The sequence below is a fragment of the Suricata suricatta genome, chromosome 1, assembly GCF_006229205.1.
Source record: "Suricata suricatta isolate VVHF042 chromosome 1, meerkat_22Aug2017_6uvM2_HiC, whole genome shotgun sequence".
Lineage (NCBI taxonomy): Eukaryota > Metazoa > Chordata > Mammalia > Carnivora > Herpestidae > Suricata > Suricata suricatta.
Window position 1 is genome coordinate 164,977,192 of NC_043700.1, and position 11,807 is coordinate 164,988,998.

Below are 11,807 nucleotides of genomic sequence, written 5' to 3' on the forward strand. Positions count from 1 at the left end.
GACATTATTTCTCTCCCTTTTTCTGGCCAAAGCCTACTGTTTCTGTTTGTACAAGGATGCAACTTCATATTTAAAATCCTTACTAACCATTTCTTACAGTAAACTTTGATAACAGGTTGGCCCAGTTCTGAAGGCTGCTGTCTTGCTTTGGAAAAACAACAACAAACTATCAACTTGAGAGTTTAAAATGACCAACAGCTTTATTGTTCTACCTAATATTTACTGTTCTCCTGAAATCTGGAAAAACATTGATTTAAAATATTAATACCACCGATTTAAGTGAAATTTAAAAATCCATGAATTAATATTATTAGAAATATGTCTATTATGTGTGGAACGCATATTGGGAAATGCTAAATTAAACTAACATTTGAATTAGGTAGGAAACGTATCTCTTTATCCTGCTTTTCTGTCTTTTGAGAAGCCTCTCCCCCTGTGCGCATCTGCCTAACTCCTCCTCCAAGAAAAAAAAGCTGCTGGTCTAGTCCCGGGATCTCATTATATCATTGGGCTGGGTAACCATGCCTTACTACACATAGAAGTCAGTTTCATGTTAAGCACAGCCTGGGTATGGATGGCCTCTTTGAAGCAGCTATCCTCCCTGAGCACTCTATTTCAGCTCCTCTGTGATTGGTGAGTAAGGCAGTTGCATCATATGCTTTTGTGTCGTATACAGAATAGAGTCTGTTCTGCCAATACAGCCTTCCACGTTTGAATACGTAGAGAATCAGGTCTAAGGCTGCTGCCAAGGAGAGCTATTAACCAGCCTGTGGGGAGGGCCCCGCTTTAAGGAAGCAAGGAGAGGAGTTAAGAAAGGGACTCCCTAAGTGCTTCTTCCCCTTCATTATTAACCAAGTCGGGATCTTCATACAAAGTCATATGATGGCATAGATTCATTACTCTTAGATTTTTAAATTTCTGAAAAGCTAAAAGTGACCTGATTTTACCAATGATGAATCTGGCCCTGAGGAGATTGCCTGGAAAGGGATAATTTTTCCTAACAGGTGGATACATTTATTTTCAATATAAATGTAAGAGATTTTTCTTCCATTTTTAGCTTCAAGAGTAACTTCCTATGTTAAGTTTTTCTCTAAAGTTGTACTTTCTTAACCAACCTCAAGGTGAATTATAATGGTATACTTGACCTAATTATGAGTTTAGAGAAATGAGTTATTTAAGGCAATACCTTAATGGTAAGCCTATTTACATATCTCTTAAGCTAGTGATTTCTGACTTTTTAGAATTATAACATGCTCTCATGCTTTGGCATAATTTCAAAAACTGCTAATGTGGCCACCTCTTTTTCTTAAGTGTTTATTTTAATTTAAAATACTATGCACTGGATTCTCTATTTAAAATATTTTCTTTTCTTCTTCAAATTATAAAAACATCCATCTTTTTAAAAGGAACACATTTTTAGCAAGCATATTATTTTACTTCCATGATTGCTTTGAAAAGGCTGAATGTCAGACAGAGATTCTCAAAAAAAGTCAGAAATCAAATCTGAAGAATGTCTATTTTTTTAATATCTACTTTTCCAGTTTCAGGATTTATGCCAGAAAAAAAAATATGATCGATGCTAACATGCCTTGGCAGCACCTTTTCTCTTAAAAGCTTCTATAAATAACTTTTCATAAAATGAAATTACTAAATTCAACATGAAATGACAGAACAATTTTGGGGTGAAAAATGGTCAGTTTCATCTCTAAGCCATGTTGCCCTTTCCCTTTATGAGGAGGCAGCAAGGGCAGATTTTAGCACTGCCTTCTGTTAAACTTTATTTAAGAAATCAGCCTCACAGACTAAATTCTGTCAGTATCCACAAAATCCACAAGAAAGTGGAAGGCAAATGGAGAACTCAGTCACATACCTACTGGGATAAATCTGTGTAAAGACAGGGACTAAGTGTATCTTCATAATGGCCATTTGAAGGTGATATTGTAATATCTTCAAGAAACTTCTGTGGCTAAAATTAACAACTCAGGAAACAGATGTTGGTAAGGATGTGGAGAAAGTGGGAAACTTTTGTACTGTTGGTGGGTATGCAAACTAGTGCAGCTACTCTGGAAAACAGTATGGAGAATCCTCAAAAAATTAAGAATTGAACTACCCTATGTTCCAGCAATTGCACTACCAGGTATTTATCCAAGGGATGCAAAAATGCTGATTCAAAGGGCACATGCACCCAATGTTTATAGCAACACTATTAACAATAGCCAAATTATGGAAAGAGTCCAAATGTCCATTGACTGATGGACGGGTAAATAAGATGTGGTGTGTGTGTGTGTGTATTACTTGTATATGTATTGCCAAGTAGTATTCCATTGTGTGTGTGTATATATATATAAAATGAATGAATGAAATGTTGCCATTTACAACAACTTGGAACTAGAGTGTATTATGCTGAGCAAAATAAATCAATCAAAGGGGTCCCTGGGTGGTCAGTTGGTTAAGTGTCTGAATTTGGCTCAGGTCATGATCTCTGTGCTGACAGCTCAGAGCCTGAAGCCTCCTTCAGATTCTGTGTCTCCCTCTCTCTGCCCCTCCTGTGCTTGTGCTCACTCTCTCTCTCTCTCTCTCTCTTTCTCTCTCTCTGTCTCTCTCACAAAAACAAATAGATGGTAAAAAAAAATTAACCAGAGAAAGAAAAATATCATATGATTTCACTCATATGTGGAATTTAAGAAATACAGTGGATGAATATATGGGGAGAGAAGGAAAAATTAGATAAAAACAGAGAGGGAGGCAAACCATAAGAGACTCTCAAAGACAGAGAACAAATTGAGGGTTTCTGAATGGGAGGTGGGTGGGGGAATAGGTTAAATGGGTGACAGGCATTAAGAAGGGCACTTGTTGATATGACCACTGGGTGTTGGATATAAGTGACGAATCACTGGGTTTTATTCCTGAAACCAACACTAGACTGTATGTTAGCTAACATGAATTTAAATAAGTACATTAACAAAAAGCAATTCCTATCCTGAAATTCCGATTTCATTTAACACATTGGTTATTGTGCTCTTTGCACTGCTCTGTGCTGGATGTGGGGTAAGAGTGATGGACAAATGGAGAATTGACAGTATGGTATGTGAAAGAGCACAGAGCAGTTTTATAACACTGTGAAGTTACAGCTGCTTGTCTCACTTTATGGGAAAAAGCAGAAATCCAAAGAAGGGAGAGCTGTACATCAGTAACAGGGTGGAGCACAGTGTAAATCACCCCCCTCCTTCCATTCTCTTCTTCCACTTTGATACTAACCTCTTCTGCCCACCTTACTCTTGATTACACATCACTACGGTCATTTCCTCTTGACTGTCTTCCTTGACTTGTTCCCTTCACTGACAAGTTAGATGCCCTTTCAAAACTTCATGTTCCTATACCCTGCAAGACAGTTGAGGTCCAAGTTACAGATGGTCTCTGGAGGCAGGCCATTTATTTATCCTGAAATTAGATGGTCATATCTACTATGAGCAGGAGGCATCCTATTGGCTGGAGTCAATATGAATTACTTTTGGATGGGACTTGAGACAAACCTCAGAGAGTGAAGTAGTGGGACATTTACTGCGTGCTCTCATGGATCTCCCTCACTTGCTCTTAGGACTATAAAAATGACTCAAATCAAAACACTGCATAAGATCATGCAAGCAGAACTACTGAAGCATATTAATTCTGTTCTGTGGAGAAAAATTGATGACTATCATTGAATATATATATTCATAAGAACTCCTCTGAAAATATATTGAGTATTCATGACTTTCTGTTATTTGTCCTTTCTGGAGTTGATACTTATTTGTTTTGTTCAAATAAGTTATTGTAAATACTGTGCTCAGAGAATTTGGTTGAGCTCAGAATATTTTGACATTCCTAACTATTTGGTTGTTTTCCAGGACTGGTAAACATGCTGTTAGGCCTGTTCACTGTGGTGCTAATATTAATGATGAATCATATGTTGGTTTAAAAATGGCTTGGAACCAGATGAGTTAGGTCATTTATCTATACTTGTATTACTTTTATCTATTAATAACTGGTTAATTCAGGAAAAGAGACAGTCAATCATATAGACTTTCATGAGTTGAATCAGCTGACATCAACGGACATTTTTTTTTTCTTTTCATCTCTTTGCCATTTCATCATTTACACTTGGATTTCGGAATGTGAATATTAGTAAAATGTCAAACAATGAAAATAATTCATGTGTGAAATAATGTATCTGTTTTATAATGAGTAGAAAATTGTGTTTGGCAAAGAACAGGATTTAAACACCTTTCAAGATTATTACTAAGGTAACAGAAAAACCAAAAATAGATTGCTGCAAACTTATGTAGTCATTTCTTTTCACTTTGTACCTTTTCATACTATTTTATCATCAACTCAGAACCCTCTAATCTTCAAAGTATAAGTAATAAAAAAAGAGTTATAGTCACCCTTCAAACTTATTGAAGTGTACAGTCCTCTTCAAATGATTACCATTGGCTTAACCTGTACAGAATCTACCTTAATTTGGAGTTTACCTTTTAGTTAAAATATTTTGTAAACAGTGGTGATAAGTCATGTGTTTTGGGACACTCTCCTTTCTTATTATTGTCCTCCAAATAACACAACACTAGTCATTGGTCTTTAGATTCTTTCCCTATTAAAAAATAAATAGATCTCGTGCTCTTCAAAAGTTCCACTTGAATGAATACACAGGGTTTTGAGTTGATCCCTTCTAAAAATGAATTTTTCCCCTTCATTTTCCACTGTTATCTTTAAGGCAGATTAGGATCACTTGCAAGGAATGCAGAGGGTGATAGAGGAAGAAAACAGATTTTCAATAAAGGAGACTATTTATATTTCTCTCCCTTTTTCTTTTCTATAAACTTGCTGGAATTTTTGATGAATTGTCATGCTCTAGACCTGAGTTAGCCAAAATGTTTGTCAGGCAATGATCATGGAAAGATCAGTACTTCTTTCTGGGTTCCAGTTATAACCACATAGCAATTTTTATAGTTTTCAGATCACTTTTACATTTACCTATTTAATTTACATTTACCTACTTTGAGCAAATCAGGGTCACATAAAACCCCTGTGAATTAAGTATAACTATTCCCATTTTACAGATGAGAAATCTAACTGTCCGAGAGAGACTCAGTTTACATCACCCAACCGGTCATCTCTGACAGAACTTGAATCCAAGTTTTTTGACTAGTCTTTTTGTTTCTTGTATTCTGTTTTATTTCCTTGGTGTGCCACAGATCTGCATTAGGATGTAATTGCTTTGTGTATGGAATGTTTTATTGGATTAACTGGACTCAACAGGGTGCTCTCCCAAGGACACCACCACACCCACAGCTTTGTCCTGTTGTTTCTTCCTTATCCAGCCCTGGCAATACCTTGGTAACTGTATAGTTTTTTCTGTCACCTTCATGTAAATTAGATATCAATTCCAGGTTTAAATATCCATTATAGGGAGCCTGGTTGGCTCTGCCACTTAGCCATCTGGCTCTTGATTTCGGTTCAGGTCATGAACTCACAGTGTGTGAAACTGAGCCCTAAGTTGGGCTCTGTTCTGACAGTGTGGAACTTGCTTGGGAGTCTGTCTCTCCCTCTCTGTCTTTCTGCCCCTCCCCTGCTTGTTCTCTCTCCCTCTCTCTCTCCCTCCCTCTCAAAATAAATAGATAAACTTGTAAAAAAAAATTAAAAATCCATTACAACCTATCATCAAAGTTTCTATCTTTTAATCAGTTCAAAGCTTTTCTCTTCCCTACTTTGTGCCTGTCTCAAATAAGAAGGCTACAGCTATAACACAGAAGAGGGAATATAAAATAAAATAAAAACTGGTTACATGGCAGGCACATACTAAGTATTGGAGATATTGCAGTGATTTAAACAGAGATCTTGCCTATGGGGAACTTATGTTCAGCTCACATGTCATGGAAAACAGAAAAAACATGGTGCTGTGAGTATCAAATTGCAGAATTAAATAGGGTGGTCTTGGCAGGCCTTATGGAGATATTGATATTTGATAAAAGTTTTAAATAATGTTAAGGAGTTTGTTGTGCTGGGGTAAGAGCATTCTAGACAGAGGGAACAAAGAATGAGCTGGCATCTTCAAGGCATGGTGAGAAGGTCAGTAAGGTAAGTCAGGACGACTGAGGTAGAGAGTAGTAGTGGTAAGGTCATAGAAGCACAAAGAGCCAGGTCACGTCCAGTTTGAGTCTTCCAGTAAGCAGATACTGAGATAGAGTTATGAGTGCAAGAAGTTCGGGGTCGGGCAGCATCCTAGAAAGGCAAAAAGTGAGGAGAGAATTGGTTAAGGAAAGCCTTCACCTGCACAGATCAGATCTATTATCTGTGGAGGGCAAGAGGAAAAGAGACAGAATTGGGAAGGGACTATCTTAACTGTGATTCATATTTGACATAGTCTCAGCCAAACCAATGGTTCAGAGCAAAGATTTCCTAGAAGAGGAGCCTTGCATTGGCAGGAATTGCTGGGTCTCAGACCCTCACTCTACTTAAGTCATTGGCTGAGGGCTGTCTGGAGAGGGTGTCCACAAATGCTAGAGGAGACACTAGGGTGCTATGACTGGAATCCATAAGCTACCTGTACTTGGAGCACCTAGATGTCTACTTATTTTTTGAAGGAAGATCTGAGCAGCACACCCTCATGTCTGCTCTAGACTTTTAGGTCATTGTTCATTTTGACTTTAAGTGTGAGAGAAAGGAAGTCCACGCAGAGGAACACATGACTTAACTTCAAAAAGAGTCATTCTTGTGGCATTGAGAATAGACTGTCATGGGCAAGGTCAGAAGCAGGGAGGAGGTTAATGAAATAATCCATATGTGGTCATGGGTACTTGGACCAGGGCAGCGGTGGTAGAGGTGGTAAGAAATGATCATATTCTGGATGCAAGATGTCATATATCTGCTCACTGATGTCTCTGGAGTTTTCAATACTTACCTTTGCTTGTCTATTCTATTCCTCATCCTCAATCATTTCCCCACTTTGGATCCTCAAGTGTTTAAGCTAAAGGACAAAACATACTTAAAAGTAAAAAAAAAAAAAAAAAGTTTCTTGACTCTTGGAAATATAACTGGCATGCTGTGCTCTGTGGGTGACAGATATCAATGCTCAGATTCTATGTGGGGGATTTTTATTCTTTTAGTTGTTATTCTTCCAAGATCAAACTATCAGGTTCCTCCAGCTATACTTTTCCAGTGGGATTCAAAAACCTTTGCTATCTGGCAACTTATAGTTTCCCTGCTCCTATTTTCCAGCAATCTACTCCACAACAGACTTACCTAAATGAAGTCTTCTGGATAGAGACATGTCAATATAACAGCCTAACTCTGCAAGGTTTACACATATCCCTCAGGAAACACCAGTATTTTCCCCACATGTATGGGGTTACAGTTTTCTTCCTTTATAGCCCTCTCTTCCTCTTTCTGATTTTATTTTTGTCATCTGTAAATCATGTGCCAGGTTCTGAATTGACAACATTTCAAAAGATATAGGACAAACTTTTCAGGCAGCTCTCCCAGAATATGCTTCACTTGATGGGGTCAAGTGTAAAATGCCCCAGATTCTCCATTTATTCCTGTACTCACATACTTGATTGTAACTTTGTAGCTCCTCCCATCAGTGGGTGGAGTATACTTCTCCACTCTTACTTGCAGATTTAACCTAAAATTGGCAAAAGCAATACTGGGGCAGTTGCAAGTCTCTGTATCAAAAGACTTCGCACATTTGTACTCCCCCACTTGGGTCCCCTCTCCCTGTTGCCATGTGAGGGAATATGGGCTACCTTGCTGGAGGATGAGAGGCCACATGGAACCTAGATGAGCCATCTCAGCTCACGTCCCACTTCTGATCCAGATCAGCCATCTGCCTCTCACTGGACAGTTGAATGTGGAAGTGTGAGCCCAGCCAAAAGTTTCACAGGAAATTGCCCATTTGAGTGCAACCCCAATAGTTGAACTGTAGAACTGTGGGCTAACAATGATAGTTGTTTTTTAAATCAGTAATCAATTCATTTATTATGTTTTTATTTTAATCACCTGGTGTTCATCACGGCAGGTCCACTCCTATAAGAGATCACATAGAATTAGTGGTGACCTATATAACTTCAAAGTCCTATTTAGAAACAGAATCCTCCACTTATTAGAAATCCAGATAAGTTATTTAACTTCTCTGATGCTCAGTTTTCATATGGTAAAATGGGAATAAAATTGTACCTATTTCATGTGTTGTGTGGATCAAATGGGATATAGTATATAAAACACTTAAAATAGTGTTTAGATTAGCAAATTAACTCAATGAATACTATATATCATTAATACAGGGTATACTGTAGTACAGTGTAGCGCAGTAAACATAGTATATTGCAAATATGGTATAGTATAATATAGCACAGTGGAGGGTATGATGAGAGAACACTAAAAGGATACTGAAAGACTCAGCTTTCTGGAATTACTGTGTAATTCCATGTAACTGTAGAATTCTATGTAGTTCTACATAGCTGCTATGCTGTTTCCATTTGCAGTAATTAGCAACATTGAATGTCTATGATGGTGAATGGCTTAAGAACCATTTAATATAAAATATCAAATAACAAAGTAGCCAAATTCATGGCAAACTATTGATGTCACCTGAAAAATAATTCCATCAGTTATACCAAGCTTGAAGCTCTGAGTTTTACATTCTGCAAATGACTGACTGAAAACCTCTACCAGTAATTTTTAAATTTTTTATTATATCTGTTTTTCATCTACCAAAGTAAATTATATATAAAAAATCAACTTTGTGGTCAGGAACTTTAATAAAATAAAATGTGATAAATGAAGATTGTTAGCATCTCTCTCCCTATTTATACTTGTTAGTTTGTGATTTTTTTGGTTATTAATTATTTACCTGAGGATTCCTACTGGTAGATTTAATATTGATGCTGTTCTACATCAACAATTTCAATTAATGGATCCTGCCATCCAATACTGTAGAACTAATTATTTCCATGATTACCTAGGCCAGTGTCCATAGGACAGAGGGTAAGATAATGCCTGCAGACTTTATGGATCACTGTTACTTGTGAATGTCTCAGCGGTTTTAAAACATTTTTAAATCAAATACTCCATAAAATGATCTCACAACTAACGAATTAACAGCTTTTAAGTGAAAAAAATCATATGGAAACTCTCTCATTAAGTAAGTTGTGATTAGCCAAGCACTTACTCATCCATTGTCAAAAGCCAATAAAACACAAACAAATACCTTTTTCAGTTACAACTCTGTCACCTGCATGTCTTTAACACAGTTAGAAAAGCATGGTGAGAATGACAATTTTTTTTCACAAGACTTTCATCCAATGTGAACATTGAGTTCCTCTTTCCTGTTCTTTTCCCCACAGCAAGCATTCATATAATTTCAAATCTTAATACTACAGATGCATGACCGAGCTGCATTATCCTTGGCAGTATCTTATCATCGATTAGTCTCAGAGTTGGATAAAGGCTTCAACAAAGCGTAAAGGCACAACCATTCAGACAATACTTGCTAAGCTTGTGTTCCACATCCTTCTTTAAGTCCTTTTACAGTTAAATTCTTGTTAAGATGCAAGTTTAGACCCTTGCTGTTTTGACACCCTTTTACTTTCCCATTTAGAGTGACTGTCCCTACTTGAGGTGCTGAAGCTCTATATACTGTGGAAATTGATGCCATCATCACAGCATATTAGAAAACATGTGGAGTGATGTCTTATCTAACTGATGACTTGTTTCAATAGCACTTCATATTGGTGCTTTTCTAGGCCCCAATGGCAGAGTTTAGTACATAAATAAATAATTCATTCCATTGTTAAAAGACTCTCATTGATATATATATTTTTTTTAATTTGCCAAGAACCTCTCAATCAATTCAGCATTCTCACTGGTTTCTCTATGTTCCGAGGGACATAAGTATTGTGAAGGCTCTAGGAGTTGTGGAGTCCCCACTGATGCCCAAAGATACCTTTTTGTTCCTGTGGGGTGTTGGTTCATGAACGTCAATGTTATATCCTCTTCATCTCATCTCCTAGTGGCCTTCAAATGCAGTAGATCTCTGTAGCATCACCACCCTGGAGAAGAAAATATTTCAGTTTTCCATGAGTCCTACCCATAAGACAGGTCCTTTATGATATTGACCTAAATACATTTTCTTAGAATATCAAATATATATATTTTATTCTTGAACTATGCAGATATCTGGAACATTTTGGAATCTTTTCACCTTTCTGGACTCTACTCAAATAAAGAGGGATAGAAGTCCCTATGTCTGTATTCCCCAATCTCATCAGTAGACTCAACATTTCTGCTATTTATGTCCTTCTTCTCTCCTTAGTTATACATTTTTATGTAGTGTGTTATTATCCTGATATTTATGGATGCTTATAAACCTATATTCTTTTATATTTGAAGAACTGCATTTTCAGATTATCTACCATACTAATCTTCTCTTGGTCTAATAGAAATTTCTAAGTCTAATCAAATTTGATGAATGACTAGAACGTCTAAATGAAATGCCAAGAATTAATTTCAAACTTAATCAATTTATTACATTGATTTTTTTTTAGCCCATAAGGACATGTAAGTAACATTATGCCTATTATTTTATCCAGATAATTTTTGTATAGTTTTTCCAACAAAGGTGATTAGTCTGTTGGTTTTTGCTGTTTTCTCAATTTTTCCTAAGTTAGTCTTCCATTTAAATTTTGGTTTGACCTTCTGTTTATAAGTATATGTCAAATATGTACTTCCAAATCTCCAGAGGACCTCTTAGATTTTTGCCAAGAGCCTGCTCATTGTTGAGCTGTAATATATCTTGGTTTAGAAACCAAAATTCTATCTTTTTATGTCATCAATAGAACCATCTGTTTTCTTCTAAATTTTTCTTCACTTTTAATGCTATGACTTTCCATTGTATTCCCAAACTCTTTTGTGTCACATACAGAATATTTACCTTCGTTCATTCATTCATTCATTCATTTATTCACTTTTTCTTATATTCCCAAGCCTTCACATTGAAGAGGCTTGGTAACCACTAAGATAAGGCCTCTGAGACAAATAATTGAACATATAATTATAATTCTATTAACTGAGTGCTATGATTAAATATGTAAAGACTGAGAGGGTGAGTGGTGTCAAGGATAAGAATCTTACAGGAGTTTATATCTCAGCAAAATATGGAAATAGATAAATAGATAAAAATTAAGGGCAACTTTCAGGTAGGAATTACTGCAATGAAACATGTTCAAAATAGAGGGGACAAGATGAGAGAGACACATAGGTGCACCTAGAAGAAAATAAGTTGGCTTGTATTAACAAAGAAAAACTTTTAAGTGAAAGTTATGAAACTGAGAATCAGATTGTAAGTGATTTTGTGGGCCATGCTATGGGACTGTATTTATTGTGAAGACTAGCATTTATGGTGGAGATTGGTGGTGGAATACTGAATATTCATAACATGCCATTTTACATATATTTTACATGAATGGTATGAAGGAGCTGATTTTCAGCAAGGTTAGGAAACTTGTTTCAAAACCAGATGCTTCTTCCATTGTGTCTCGTTTAGAGCAGTCAAAATAAGTGGTGACAAGAGGAATGGAAATATAGATCAGTGAAATAACAGAGTACTATGGCTGATAACTGTGGATTTAAAGGAGCTAGAATAAATACTGGTGATAAGCGACTTATTCTAGTGACCGAAGAGGCATTCTCTTGATTAGACAGATTTCAGAAATTAGCAATGGAGAGGATAGACTATGTTTTAGATATGCCAAATTTTAACCCCCAGAGGG

At 36.5% G+C, this 11,807-nt stretch overlaps 1 long non-coding RNA gene across 1 annotated transcript; it reads left to right on the forward strand.

The window, feature by feature from the left end:
• Positions 1–769: 769 nt before the first annotated feature.
• On the forward strand, positions 770–9,835 carry LOC115285759. Its single transcript, XR_003905685.1, has 2 exons — positions 770–1,031; positions 9,638–9,835. It is a non-coding gene; the product is annotated as an uncharacterized LOC115285759 (long non-coding RNA).
• Positions 9,836–11,807: the final 1,972 nt, after the last annotated feature.